Source organism: Pinus tabuliformis, chromosome 3_1 (assembly GCF_031772625.1).
Source record: "Pinus tabuliformis cultivar Carrire ecotype Pingquan chromosome 3_1, CPIR1, whole genome shotgun sequence".
NCBI lineage: Eukaryota > Viridiplantae > Streptophyta > Pinopsida > Pinales > Pinaceae > Pinus > Pinus tabuliformis.
The window spans coordinates 352,492,580-352,508,092 of NC_142301.1; positions in this window are offsets into that span (position 1 = coordinate 352,492,580).

Genomic DNA, 15,513 nt, shown 5'->3' on the forward strand with positions numbered 1-15,513 from the left:
TTCCCGCGATCTCAAGCCTAGTACCATGATCATGAAATTAATGAGAATGTGCTATGGTATGTACACATTTAATAAGGTATAGAGAGACGTATCAAAACCCATAACCAGACTACACATTGAAAGTAGGATCTGCTCACCTTTAATAGTCTCCAGTGTCAGATTGGTTATTTCCTACAAAGAAACTAACCTAAAAAAGAATGGTATTGAATTGAACATTTAAACCGAGAAAATAGGAAAAACATTTTTGGAAATACCATCCTTGAAACTCAAGGGTGGGGTCAACAAGGGCATTGCTAAGAACTTGGGTAAATAGTTATATAGAAGCCCACCAAGTAGATCATTTTAACTGGATGTATAAATCTAGTTAAGAACAAAGGATATTATAAAAAATATTTTTTGTGACTACGATGGAAATACCATTCTTGCATTTGGATACTTAAACCTCACATATAAAATTAGCTACACTTTGTGCAAACCTCATAAAATAATTCACTAATATTTGTTTCTAACAAAATAGACTTTATGGGATTCCTTGCAATCAAGTGGGAGGGTTCAACCGAAGAAAATTATAAATCAATGTCTCCCAAAGTAAGTGATTGAAAACCTCCCATTACCACATAGCTACTTTTCACAAATATCTGGCATTAGGCAGGGTCTTCACAAAAGTATCATTTGGCACATGAAGACTTAATAATACATGTGCCATTTTCATCCAAATGTAACCAACATGAACAATAATTTAGCTATTTTACAAAACCGACTCTTGGTACATTGTTTTCTCTTCTAGGCACAAGGCTAGTGATGTGTTTCACCCTCCCATTGACTAAATTAAACTTCAAAATACAATTCATCATTGACCACCTTGAATCATCAGTGGGAAATAGCATTTCTTTATTTCCTTACTATTAGTCTCTAGTTGTTAAAAACATGTCACATGCCTAAATAACTAGAAAAAGAATTACCCACCTCAAAATTGCCAGAAATAGGTGATGCATGCAAATGACTGTGTAGCCATCTACGTGTTTTCATGTGTTGTAAGAGAATAATTGTTCCTCTTGTAATTGCATCACCTTCTTTGTCTGATAAATCAAGTATTAGTTTTACAATCTACACAAACCAAATCTTAATTAAATTAGTCTATGAAACACCACTTTCAGAGAATCATTACTTTTAAATCTTATAAGTTAAAAAAAATTATGTTAGAAATCCTTTGGAAATCCAATTTTCATAGATATTTTTAGACCATAAAATTTTTTGATCCAACAGTCACTAAGTGATATTTACCAGTAGCAGAAACAAAAAGAATCACTACATTATATGTAATTCGATGAACAATATAGGCCTCACTATCCCATTGACTTAGGTATGTAAAATATGAAATACATAAATTTATCTAAGCTTGTGGGAACCTCATTACACAAGCATGTTGATTCAGTTTCAACTAAGAAAAAATTAAAGAACCATGATACATTGAAAACTCAATTATATCATGAAACAATAGTGAAAATCATTGTTCAAATATAATGCCTAACATGGTGGAAGTTATCACAGAGAAGAGATATGGCTGAACTCATTTGTGAAAATCCCTTGACCAGGTTGAAAAAATTTCTCTTATTAAATATGAAGAAACCCTAGAGTGCAAAAACACTAAAAACATAAACCTTAAACCTAGGAGAAGAGGGGTGAAAAGGAAAGCTCAAGGAAGCCGAGTGCAAATGACATATCAAATTCCACAGATGAGGTTTGTTTTAGGCATGATAAATCATTGGTTAATCTCAAACAAAAGAATCATATTATACACTGATGTGCGACTGTGTCAACCATGACCATCATGAAAATATGCCATTTAGCACCCAAAAAATGAGATGAAATTTGGGACGAGAAAACTGCCCAAGATCAGGACTGCTTATGAGATAACCAAGAATAGCCACCTGAATCACATATGAGCATACCAATACCACAAAACTGAGCATGTTAATGTATGAAATTGAACAAATAGAATATTGGGTTGCCCTAACTAGTTCTTATGGTATAACTTGTAATTTCAAGATTGGTACAAAGGGCTTTTTTAAAAAACACGTAGAAATAATAAATGCTCTTCATTTCATGAGAGAGTTTAAGGCCCTTAAATGATTGGAAAATGGCTTTTAATTGTGTCAAAAACTTCTAATTTGGGTAGACATTAAAAATGGCTCCTAATAAAACTAAGTATATGTTAGAGCCTAGATTTTTCTCACGCTGAAAAGACAAGGTTCTAGGTCCACATCAAACCACGCTCATCCTCGTAGCTAGCCCTACGAGGACAAGAGAGGGCTCTTTCCAGGTCAATCTCGGCAAAAGGTAATCAATGAGGCTTGAGATGACTAATTTTGCAACTGATCTTAGGCTAGGTATTGAGTGCAGGGATTTGATTTGGTTTTTTGAGCATTTTGTTGTAAAAAATGGGAAAGGCAAATTTGGGCTCGGGGATGAGGCACAGTTTCTGCAGAGGTCTGATTGGGGCAAGGAAGGCAATCACTTTGATGCTTTGAAGCAGGTGAGATGGGTAGATCAGACAGGTGAGGAGCTAAGGAGAGCAAGAGAGTCTCAAGGATTCTCCTTAAACTGAAGAAAACATGAAAATTTAAACAAATTCAAAGGCAGAGCATAACAGTTATGGATTCCACCTTAATCACTCATTTGTTTCAAATTCAGAAGAAGAAACAAGAAAATGATACACATAACACTAGATAAACTTACAATTACTCAGAGAGGCACACCATCAAAACATAAAGCCACATGGATCCCAAACAGTGCTGCAAAACCCTGGTCTTTCCTTAGCCAAAAATGCAGAGATACAATGTACAATAGAGTGCCAAGCTTTTTCCCAAGAGTCCAACCCTGAAAATGACTTAGAAATTACATAATATAGACAAGCCAACCTCTTCCCTTGCCTCTAGGGGTCGAGCTCATCCTTCTAGGAGTTGTTTCAACCAATTCTAAACAAAACACTAAAATCTAGGCAGTCAAAACAACTTGCCTCTATAAGGTAGGAAACTGATTCATTCATTAAATTTTCACTCTTTGGTGAATGAATCTTCTAGAACAAGTAACTAAGTGCCAAAATTACATCATGTTTACTTAATTACATCAAGATAAGTCAAAAATATCATCACAAAGCAAAACTAGTCAAACTGGCCGAATTTTTGAGTTGGAAGGTGAAAAATTAGGCCAAAAACCTCTGTGCACCACGCCAATTTCTATATGCGCCACGCTAATTTGGTGCTGATTTTGAGGCACTTGTTGAAGTCCAAATTGAGCCCAAGTGTGCTTGTTGGAAATCTCTGCCTATCTACTTTCCAACCCAAGTGGAATTTCTGAATTTGGTGCCCATTTGCCCCTCCAAAACCTCAATCTCCCAGGACTGCTTTTTGTGTGTGAAATTAAGGGCAAAGAGGTTATTTTTAGGGTGTTTTTGACCTCTTGGGGACTCAAAAATTACCCAAACTATTTTTCCATGCACCAGCAACCATGATTTTTCCTGATGAATCCAAAAATGCAAACCATTTGTGATTTGGAGATCCCAATCCTATGCGTCGCACCAGTGGCGCGGCGCACAGGGAGAAAAAACCTATGTTGTGCCAAAACATTTGTCATGTGTATTGTGCTTGGACTGCCCTTTGATGTAAAAAATGTTGTGTTGTGATTCTCCCACCAAGGGGAAAAACAAATGTAACAGGGAGTGTTAGGAAGGGGAAAATAGTAGGGGATTAGGGAATATTGAAATAAATTTAATTAGGGAGAGGAGGGGGATTCTATATATGAGAATAGGGTTTAGGGTTTAGGATTGTTGACTAGGGTTGAGGAGATGTTTATAGGGGCAAGGGTTTAGGAGTTTTGGGATTTGAATGCAATGTAGGACTGCTGAGCTCGATGAGGGGGGGTAGGAAATGAGGAAACAAAAGGGAAATGGGGAAAGGGGAGAGTCCTTGGCGACCAATCAATGATTTAAGACCCCACAACAAATTTCTTTTGAATGTATTTTAAAGGGAGGGTTTAGATTTTGTTTCAAATTATATCACCCATAAACCACTCAGACTTATCACCAAATTTAAAGCAACAGCAAGAATGAGGGCCTACCTGGTGAATTGATGCAAGGTATGAGCGAAGAGGTGAAATTTCAAACAATTTTCGGGCTTGAGGCTATATGTGCCACGCTCAAAACCCAATGTGTCGCGCTCTTTATATGGACCGCGCCCATTATAAATTACACTGGGTGAAAACTCCCAGTGCGCCATGCACTCTATATGCGTCACGCCACCTTTTATATGCGCTGCGTTGCCTCCAAATCACACAATCAACCTCTTCCACACACTGTTTTTCTCTTGCACTTTCAAAACACAATTTCTCCCTTGGATTATGAAAGGCACTTGTTGCAAAGGGATAAATATCTTTGAGAAATATCTTGACAAGAGATGGTTTTGATTTTTACTTCTTCAAAACCCAATTTGTAATGTTTTTTAATTGACACTTTTCACAATTAATAGAACTTTGACTTTTTGCTTCCTCCTTGATTTTCTGGTTGAAATAATGAATTTCTTGGCAATTTTTTATAGGGATAGTTGACATGTGATTTGGCAAAGGAGACCAGGGTTGCACCTAAAGAATTCAAGAACTGAAAATTTCCGAAGATTATTACAAAAAATGAAATGTCAGCATGTCTTCAAACTGAGTTTTGAATAAAAGGCATAATCCATCCATATGACGATAAATGTTTGAAATAAAACCTCATCAAGGACCTCCCTCTGGCCTGCTGGTTTTATTAGACTTTGTCAAAGACCAAATTGACTAACCCTAGACCTAATGACTAAAATGACTGTTATGACCTAGAAACTGCAGTAGGACTACAAATGAATTTTAAGATAAGATTTTGATGGACAAACCTGAGCCAGCAGTGCAAAGCATGAGGGGGATAAATGACAAAAGCCCTTTCGACAGATTTATGGCATGCTCTAATGAAATGCAATTGATCGAGCAAGATGGGGACACCTAAACATGAAATGCAAAAAGAGTTTTGATCTCTGACGGAGGGATGACCAGACTGACTCTAACAGTATACACTTCGATTTCAATTGATTATACCAGGTTTTGAGAATTTCTACACAATCTGTGACCTCATGTTAGTAGTAAATTATTTTTTTATTAGATATATTATCATATAGAAAGATTATACCTCGCAACCTACAACATTAGATATCACGCAGGCATGTCTGTCACTTTAAACAATAGACATACTATACAAGAAAAGAAGAAAATACATGCCAACTCAAAATGGGCCGACTAGCTAGACCTCACCCTCCTAGACTGCCCTCATAATGCCAACATAACAAGCCTACAAAAAATCTCAAATTTTGCCACTAGATTTCCATTTATGAATTATCATATTTGTGTAAATCAACAATATTTATTATGACCTCTCTCAATGTGAGATGGGTGTCTGCTGATGTGGAGGATAGATGAATTCATCAGCTTTAGAGTGCATTATTTGTTTGCCTATATGACGAGGGTATTTTCTTCGTTGTCGATTTATCGCGAGATTCCATCTATAAAGTTCAATTGGTCAAGATTTGTGCTTTATATAGTCTATGTCCAGTTCTCATCACTCAGAGACAATGAATCATTTTCTAGGAGTGTCCATTTACCAACCAAATAGTGATAGCATTTAGTTTTTTAGGGGACAAATTAATTGGGATGTTGCAGTATCATAGATGTTTTCTTTCTTGTTCATTTTTGTTTTTCTGGGATATGGCAATGTTGGTGGAGTTCAACTTTAATTTTTCTTTGAAAATCTAGTTGTAAGTTTGTTTTCAAGAGTATGACCAACTCACTATTATCTTTTTTCTCTATATGGAAAGATGAGATACATCATCAACTCCTAGTTAACTGAACATTATTGATAAAGGATGCCCATTCTCTTGATCCAATAATTTTTTCTGATTTTATTGCATCTTTAGTTGCACTATGGAGGAGGTTATGATGTTCATTGTATATACCCTTCCACATTTTGTATTGATGTTTGTAGCTATTTTTCTCTAAATATAAAATGTATCTTTCACATTAATATTAAAAAAATAATACCTAATCCAACAATAACTAGAACCCCTAGATTCCTTAATAACCATGTGTACCAGTTAAAACATAAAGGAATTAGTTGGATACAACTCAAACAAGAAATTAGTAAAATAAGCAATAACCATTGGAATCATCAACATTTGGAAAACTAGTTACAGACCACTTCCCACTTCCAGAAACATATGGAACTTCATGTGAGTGTAAGAAAAACTTTGTCTGATCATGCCTAAGCTTCAAAATAGTCCCATAGGTAATCTATAGAATCCACAACACAATTAGCATATGCTCCATAAACCAATAGTTATATCACAACAAATGTAGAAGAACAAATGTTTTTCAATTTTTCGTAAATTTAAATGTGAGCATACATATATACAAACATACATACATAGAGAGAGATACTGGTAAGATAAGATAAGTGCATTGATTTCCAACAAATGTAAGAGAGATATAAAAATATTTTGGTAATCAATTTTCATGTTTAGTATTAAATGGACTGAAATCCACACACACATGTAGAAAAAAGTTATAAAACAATAATGGAGAGGAGCATAGTTGTTGGATAAGGCATTAAGATATTAAAGGAAGTCCTAGCTAGAAGAGATCAAATACATTTCCATGAATATATGCATTAAATTTAACCTTTTGCAAGTAGTCCTTTTTAGGAGGACTAGGGATTCTTTGTGACTCTTCTACTATGATATCCATCATAAGGATCACAACCCATAGGTTTTTTCTAAAAAGAAGTGTTCTATTGAAGTCTCTTCTTTTACTTTGAAGCGGAAAGAAATATCAAACCCTCGAAGTCCAATAGGCCCAAATTCCAAAGAAAATACCTCGGATAATAAAAGAATGGCATAGAAACAAACAATGAAAAGGTCTAAAGAAATAGTGGTCAATATTGCTGACAAGTCTCAAACATTGGCCATATATTTTATGAAGGCTAGTTCCAATTCCCCCAAATCCTACGTCATCCAATTACTCTTAAGGGGAGAAAATCACTCTTGAATTAATCATGAAGAGTTATCATGAAATTCAATACGCATGGGTTCAAAGCTTAAACAAAGATCAATTAATAGAAAGATCATCCTAGAAAAAATATACATCATATTCATTCAAGAATCCAAGATTGATGAAAGTAGGATTGAAGCCACCAAAAGGAGAATATAAATTAATGTTGAAGAAATCTCTAGAAGATCAAACAGGTATAAGTGGACACATGGATGACCATGGAAATATTGGAGGTTTTGGATGTTCATAAAGCCACACTCCATATAACCTTAAGGTGCCATAAAAATATGGGACAAATATTTCTACGTCACTAATGTTTATTAGTTTATGGTATTGTTTTAACAATCCTCAAGCCTAATTGCTAGAATTTGTTATATAGATAGAGAAACTATTGATTAAATTACGATGCATTGTTGGTTGGGAGTTAGAAATAATTCTAGGGGCACATGAGAAGAAACGTTGGATTTAGCCTGTAGGTAAATCCAACTTCAATTTTGTATGATTGTATCCAAAAGAACTCCCACATTGCCATTGCCACTCGAAATGGATATTTCACTTGGAATAACAAGATAAATGGGAAAGGTTTTGTTATGGAAATATTACACAAATTTATTCTTAACAAAGACTCGATATAGGGTAATTTTGACTTATATTCTATCATCCATAGAGGAACCCTCTCAAATCATTAGCAGGTCAAGCCCTCTTAGATCATTGGGTGATCTCTCTAATCATAGAAAATGATGACAAAACACACAACAACCCCTTGAAATTTGAGCTTATGTGGTCCTATCACTTTTATTTCGTTATTAAACTTTATAAGTTGTGGAAATATTATCAAGTCCAAAATGTTTATCATGCAAAACAAACTCCACCATCTCAAAAATAAAAAATAATAGTTTGGAATAGGGAGATCTCTCATAATACTCTTCAAAGAGAAGAAATCGTTGAAACTATGAATGTAAACCCTTCAATCATCTCTTGGAATAGTGATATTATCAATATATTTTTGAAATAGAAGGAATACTTGGATCTAGGAATGAAAACCATTCAATCATCTCTTGAAGTAATGATCTATCTCTATATTTTAAAATTAAGGAACCTTAGCCAATAGACAATTCGGAGGAGAACTTTAAAAAAGAGGAAATTTTCTTGTGTCATAAAAATAGAGTTCAAAGTGCTTCAAGTAGTGGATTATAACTTTAGATTCTTTCATAAGCATGTTTTGGTTGACGATCAATTAAACACATATCGAAAAAGACAACAAGCATTGTAGACATAATGAAATGGAAATGAAAAATTCTTCACCCATGTGTGAATTAAATTGCAACACTCTTCACCCAATGTCAAATCAACTACTTAGAAATTGAATCTAGATGATTTTGGTATAATATTGGAAATATGGGTTATATATCTATCGACCCTTTCCATTGGTTTTGTACATAAGAAATTATGTTTTACAAGATTCAACCAAAAAAATAAAATCTGAAATCTTACCCCTATTTTGTTGCAGTTCTAACAGAAATGTATAGTTCTATAATACTTACCTTCATTCGTTCAATAAATTCCCACTTTAGTTTCAACTCAAATCACCATCTTTTACTCCGACCTTTCCCAACTTATCTTCAATTTTTTCATGTATATTGTTTAGTCACAAACATATCAATTTCATTTCTTCAAAAGAAGTGCAAATTTGTATATTGTTAATGGAAATATTATTTTTCTCTTTTTTTTAGATGCCAGTCAATACCATCCATGCGAGAACCCTTATTTTGATTTTGCAAGCTCAAAATCGACACCTTTTCCTTAGGTTTTACTCATGAATCCTGAATTATATATATTGTACTACAAGATGAATTTAAGTGGATGCTTGTCACTAAGGAATGATTTTTTTCTAATCATTGAAATAATGTCCTAAAAAACCATAAATTACTAAATGTATATGAAACACGGTTTGGGATAGCATAATCACTACTAAATCAAACTATGCTTGCATTGCCTTCTAGGATTTATAGCTTCAAACTTCTTTTCTTGCAAATAGGGAATATATTTCTCATTTTATTTGTAAGAGACTTTCTAGTGCAATGTAAGTGGTAAATATGGCCGAGGTCTAGGATACCTAGTTCCTCATTGTCCTGATTTCTTCTCAAGATACACTACAAAGTGTATCCTCTTGCAGCTTCTTGGAGGCTTCATCTACACTAGATTCTATGTAAGTGTTATACACATCTCCCTTCAAACATCCTGTACTCATGTTGGGTGCAGGAATTGCACTAAACAAGCTCCTTCAACACTTAATTGTCAACTTGGGGATTTCGTAAACTTAGAGATGAAGCACATGTAATTCCAGAAGTGGTATGAAATTTTCCTATTCCCAATCCTACTTATTAAATGAAATTTTTTAGGATCAGAAAGAAAACAATCTTAAAGGAAATCAACACCAAAGCAATTCTAGTGCTAGAATGTAAAAGAATAATTTGCGAGGAAATCAAGTAAAGGAACTTTAGCAAAACTGGAAGCAATCTTAAATGTTGAAGTGAAACACTATGTTTATCTTCAGTATAGATGGCTAACAAATTAACAAGTGTGCCGTTGCAAAGATCTGTTTCCCATTTGACTTTTCCTTCTACACCAAGCAACCTATTTTTGTACTATTGCAATCTAGTTGCACTAGTGCAGGTACAGTACTTATGTGAAAAAGTATATTTTACCTTATTTACTGAAGACTTATGTCTTTGTGGAGGTGCTCTAAGCCTCAACGCTTAGAGCACTATGTTCCTGTGACAAGAGACTAGCTCTTGCATCAAGACAGAGCTTCCTTCACCAAAGTTTCCAATTTACTTTCGAAAGAATTAAAAGACGTGTTGAAAGAATTGTAAATTGCAAGCTAGATTCTAAGATAAATTACACGTGAAAAAGAATGATTTAATTAGCTGAACTTTGCAATGAGATTAAACTTCATAAATCAAAAATAATTTGTAATAATCGAAGCAACAGTCAAAGTAATTTGCATGCATCAAACTAACTTTCGACAATTCACTTATAACGTTTTTGTTCCTTTTTCTTAAGTCATAAAATGCAAGTGTAAAGTATGGTGTTTGTAATAACATCCTTCCTTAATTCATGTAAACATTCTTAGATCTTTTAGAAGTATAACTCTTAACATTAAGAATGATTACTTAAATTAACAATACTTTTCCTTGCAAGAATAAATGAAATTACAAGCAGGAAAAGGTACGTAAAAATTTCTCTGAAGTAAATGAATAAACTAGAGTGCAGGAAACTACATGCACTGGTATAGGAAGAATCTTCCTACATGACCTGAGCGAAAGCAAATTAGGACAAAAATTGCAAGAAGGAAATTACAAGAAAGTAGTTTTAGGAAAGAAATTGCAAGAAAGAAATAAACTTAATTAAACTTCCAAACTACGGATCCGTTCATGCTTCACTATGAAATGAATTGAACTTAGAACTTCTGAAATAAACACAAGAACAATCGAAGCCATGCAACTGCAAATGAATAAATGTTACACAAACATTTTAAATGGTGAAAGCACAAGGGTAAATGAGATGGGTTGGTTGGGCCCTAGCCAACCAACTCGTTTCCCGTTTAGGAAATGAAACAGTTCATCATTTATTCACGCATGAAATATAAGTTAGACACAGTTTGAAGAAAAGATGGCACGTTCCTTGTATTAAACTTGATCGGCAAATATACATGATAATCCGAGTCCAGCCCAGAATTGAGGGCAATACAAAATTACAAAGTAAATGAAATTATAGACTCAGATATCGCTAGCTTAGATCTACCTATGGTCTACATTACATATAGTCTCTTGGCCTTATCCATTTTCTGTTAATTACAGTCATTTCCTATTCAATCCTTTAGGTCAAACGCACTAACAAACAACATTGCAAAACTTGCTAATGGTTATAATAAATAATGAAATTTGTTGGTCGTAGACGACATTCTCGGAAGGTATCCCTGACTATATGCTACCAATATCCTTCTTCAGATAGTTCTCAACCAAACTAAGAGTCGTGGATCAAAAACACCCATGTGGAAGGATTCAAACTATCATAGAGATCATTGAGCAACATCATTGGCGATGTAAGAATCTGCCTACACTGATCACGCTAAATAATGATTAACACTTAGTTCTTCAATTACTTTTAGGAAAGTTAAACATAAGTTACAAGAGATATTAAAAGGCATTAAATCTATGTAAAGTAATTAATAAAGCACTTAATAAATCTTAATTATGAAATATTAAGTATATGTAGGAATAGATGATTACCTTGGACTAGTGTAGGAATGAGAGGGTTAAATAGAGATAAAATAGAGGTTAAGGCTTATGGGAATATGGTAAAAATAGAGCAATTTGGGACACCAACATCCTCCCATCCATAAGTTTTTGTGTGTTGTCACACTACATTTTACCTTCTGCAAAAAATCTTCAAAAATGGGTGGCCAGCTCTCAATCATGTACTTCATACTTATCCCTCCTTTCACTACCCTTGGCTTTTTACCTCGGGCTCCTTTCAGCTGATTAGTCACCTTCTTGAGGCATTGTATCACTTGGAAGCCCGATACTTCCATACTTTCACTTGCTGATTCTTCTTCTTGACCTCTATGAGCAGATCTACCTCGCCTTGCTTTTGCCAATGTTGCTCCTTCATGACCTAGTTTAAAGCCTCTAGGTCATGAACTTGCTGCTCCAATTCCACTATTCGGGTTTTGAGGTAGAGGGTAGAGGGTTGTGTGCTCATATCCTCTGGTGTAAATCCCTTCTCTACAACAAAATCAAATCAAGTCCCATCATTGTCAAGATTAAGGTCATCCAACGTTTGCATTATGACATCGCCAAGAGTTTCTACACCTGGGGTTTCCTTATCACCGAGGGTTTTGGTGCCCTCCACAACCTTCATGCCAAGGGTTTCACTACCTTGTGCACTTAACCCCATGGGGTTTTTAATGCCTTTTTCTTCCAATTATTTAGGGGATTTAGTACCCTGTTCATTTAAACCAACATGGGCTTGAGTACCCTATTCATCAGAAACATTGAGGGTTTCGATGTCCTGTTCATCAAAATTGTCGACGGTCTCCATGTGTTGTGCCTCATAATCCTCGTGACCCTCTGCCTGAACTTCACCTGCACTCAGTGTCATCTTCTTCTTTCTTAATCTGTGAAAAAAGTTAGACAAAAATATGTCGTCTTCATTTTCCACGTTTTCTTCATTTACCACAGTGTGGGCCACTGCATTTGCAAGTACTCAAAGGTTATGGTCTTTAGGCGAAACCTGAGTTGATTCATAAATCACAATTAGAGAGCTTGACCGATACTGATTTGTCCCTGGAGAGACAATCTTCTTCTTTGTCATGGTTCTGATTTTTCTTTTCTTTGTCGAGGGTAGAGTGTCTTCGACAGACTTCTTTTCTTCTTGCATCGGCGTGCTTTTAACCTTTTTCTTGGCAGAGGATGGTGTCTTTACCTTTCTTTTCTTGCTTTCACTTGTGCCAACAGACTTCCCTATACTCCTCGCCCGAAACTCCTTCAGGAATGCCTTCCAAGTCCCTCCCTTTTCTTCTAGCACTTTCTTGACGAGGATTGTGATAAGCCCATGATGATATAGCTTATATGAGACTCGGCTTGCACCCCCACTCTACACACCTTTTTCCATTTTCTCGAGACTTCAAAGCAATTCGTAAGTAAAATTAATAAGTTTCCTCAGCTCAAAGTGCAACAAAAACTTGATATGGTACATGAATGCTAATGTGTAACGTCCATCATAGGTTAAAAAAATTTGTAGTATGTACAGGAGGTCTTGCAATTTTCCAAGCACGGTGCTCTTCGAAAGCCCTTTCTTCCAGTCAACTTTTAGCTTTCCTTTCAATCATAAACCGATGCCATCATTTCTTTTCAATCCATAGCTTTTTGAACCACTACTCCCTTGTAGTTGGCGAGCCTGGAGCTCACGCAATGGACTCTTCCATGACTTCAAAGTCTAAGGAGATGACCCTAGCTCGGCCTCCTTCAAACTTCTTCACAATCTCTAGCACCACGGCCATGTCGAAGCCATCGAACTTTTGCAAAAATGGAAGGAATCTGGATTCTTGCAATAGTGCCAGAAAATTCCGGTATTCCTTAGTCTACTCTATCTCCTTCAAGGACGATGGCTCATTCCTTACGGGTTCCATGTTCGAATTTGTCACATTTCCCTATCACAACCTCAAAATGATTTCAGTGAGTGATACCAACGATTGCTGAGAATTTTATGCCGGAGGTTCATCCATCTTTTATCTTTCCAGTCCCATCCAACTAATCATGTTTAATGATAAAAAAATGGCTTCTCAGATTAGATGCATATACGTATCGTCCTGCTATGGGTGAGAAATAATGATTGGATGTGGTCGAGGCTTATGTGGCGATGGTGTAATGGTCGTAATGACCAGGTTATGAGGTAAGACAATGATGACCAAGTGATGGGAGATTGTTTCAAAGGAGTTGAGTATGCGTTTTTGGACAATCTGTACTATCCCACTATCTACCTCATAATTCAATTAAGACATATTTCGGTACTCATTAAAAAAATTATATTTCAGAACGAAATATATCTTGCACTTTAAAAAAATTCCTAAGCCAGTAAATGATAAAAGAAAGCATTAATTAAATATATAATGCTACAATCTATCAATGCAAGAATCACTCATGTGAAAAGTAATAAAATTCCATAAACATTCTTCATAAGATGCTCCTGGACTGTGTGAAATTTGTTTTGCACTTGCTTCCACAGTCGGCCACGCTCCTGCATTGATCCTACTTTCACTGCACCATTCTTGCACTACGCATCTTGCACCAGGGATTTTACCAAAATAAAAATTCTGATATAACACAATTCTATAGCTGGACTTAAAAAAAAAAAAATCCTCAATATACAAGAAAAGTTTTATTCACCATCCTTTGGTGTTTCATGAGCATGCCTTTTGGACTGATTGCATCAAATTCTGCAATCAATTTATGAGGGAATAAAGAAGTGGGAAAGGAGTAATTTCTAGAATGGGAAGGAACATTATAGCATGGATTCCAAGAATAATATCACCAAAGGGGATAAACAAGAATGGGATGTGGAAAAAATTCAAGGGAGAAAAGAGGGATTTTATGAAATCAGATAGGGATAATTTTTTTTTTTCAATGAGGAAAAGAAAGAATCAAATCTTCAACAGGTTGGTGTTACCACCTACCAACTCCTTTTCAGATTGTTGTTGGACGTGTTGCATAAAATCTCCTTTAGTAAGGGGCTGAAGATATACCTTCAATCTATGCCCATTTACCAAGAACACATAATTATTTCCATCAATAGTTTTAATCTCTATCGCTCCATTTTCAAACCCTTTGACCACCTCATAGGGTCCCATCCAGCATGTATGGAATTTCCCTTTAAAATATTTGAATCTAGAATCGTAAAGGAGTACCCAATCACCTGGTTGCAATTGCTTCTTCTTAATAGACTTATCATGCCACATCTTGAGCTGTTGTTGAACCAAGATGTTCTGCTGAACAACATCCTTTCGAAATTCATCTAACTCATTCAACTGTAGAAGATGCTGCTGTTTTGCTTCAGAGAGATCTAGCCCCAATTGGACTATAGTCCTAAAAGTCTTGATATGGAATTATATTGGCAAGAGGACTAGTTTCCCGTACACCAGCTCATATGGTGTGTGTCCTATTTTTTTCCGCCAAGTGGTTCCATATGCCCACAATGCTTCCGTAATTTTTCAGCCTAATCCTTTCTGTGAATATTTACTGTCTTTGTGAGGATGGACTCAATCACCTTGTTTTTATAATCCACCTGACCATTTTCTTGTGGGTGATATGGTGTAGATTTCCTATGATGTATTTTGTACTACTCCATCACACCCTATACGAGATTAGAAATAAACTACGATCCATTGTCAAAAACAATTTCTCTAGGCACACAAAATCTAGTAAAGATTTTAGTAAAAATAAAATCAACAACAACTCTTTCAGTAGCAAAAGAAACAACTTTAGCTTCTACCCATTTTGTAATGAAATCTGTACAAACCAAAATATGCTTTTCATTTAATGATGTTAGATTTATTGGTCCTACAAAATCAATGGCCCATTTTTCAAAAGGCTCAATCATAACTTGAGGAAATAAAGGCATTTCATTGGTTTGATTAGGTTGGCCAATTCACTGACAGTTGTCACATCGCTTGACGTATTGTTTGGCATCCTTAAACAAGGAGGGCCAAAAATATCCAGCTCGTAACACTTTGCATGTAGTCCTCTTATCGGAAAACTGACCCTCACAAGGTTCATCATGGGAATATTTTAAAATATCAAACACTTCTTCGTCGCTTAAACATCTACG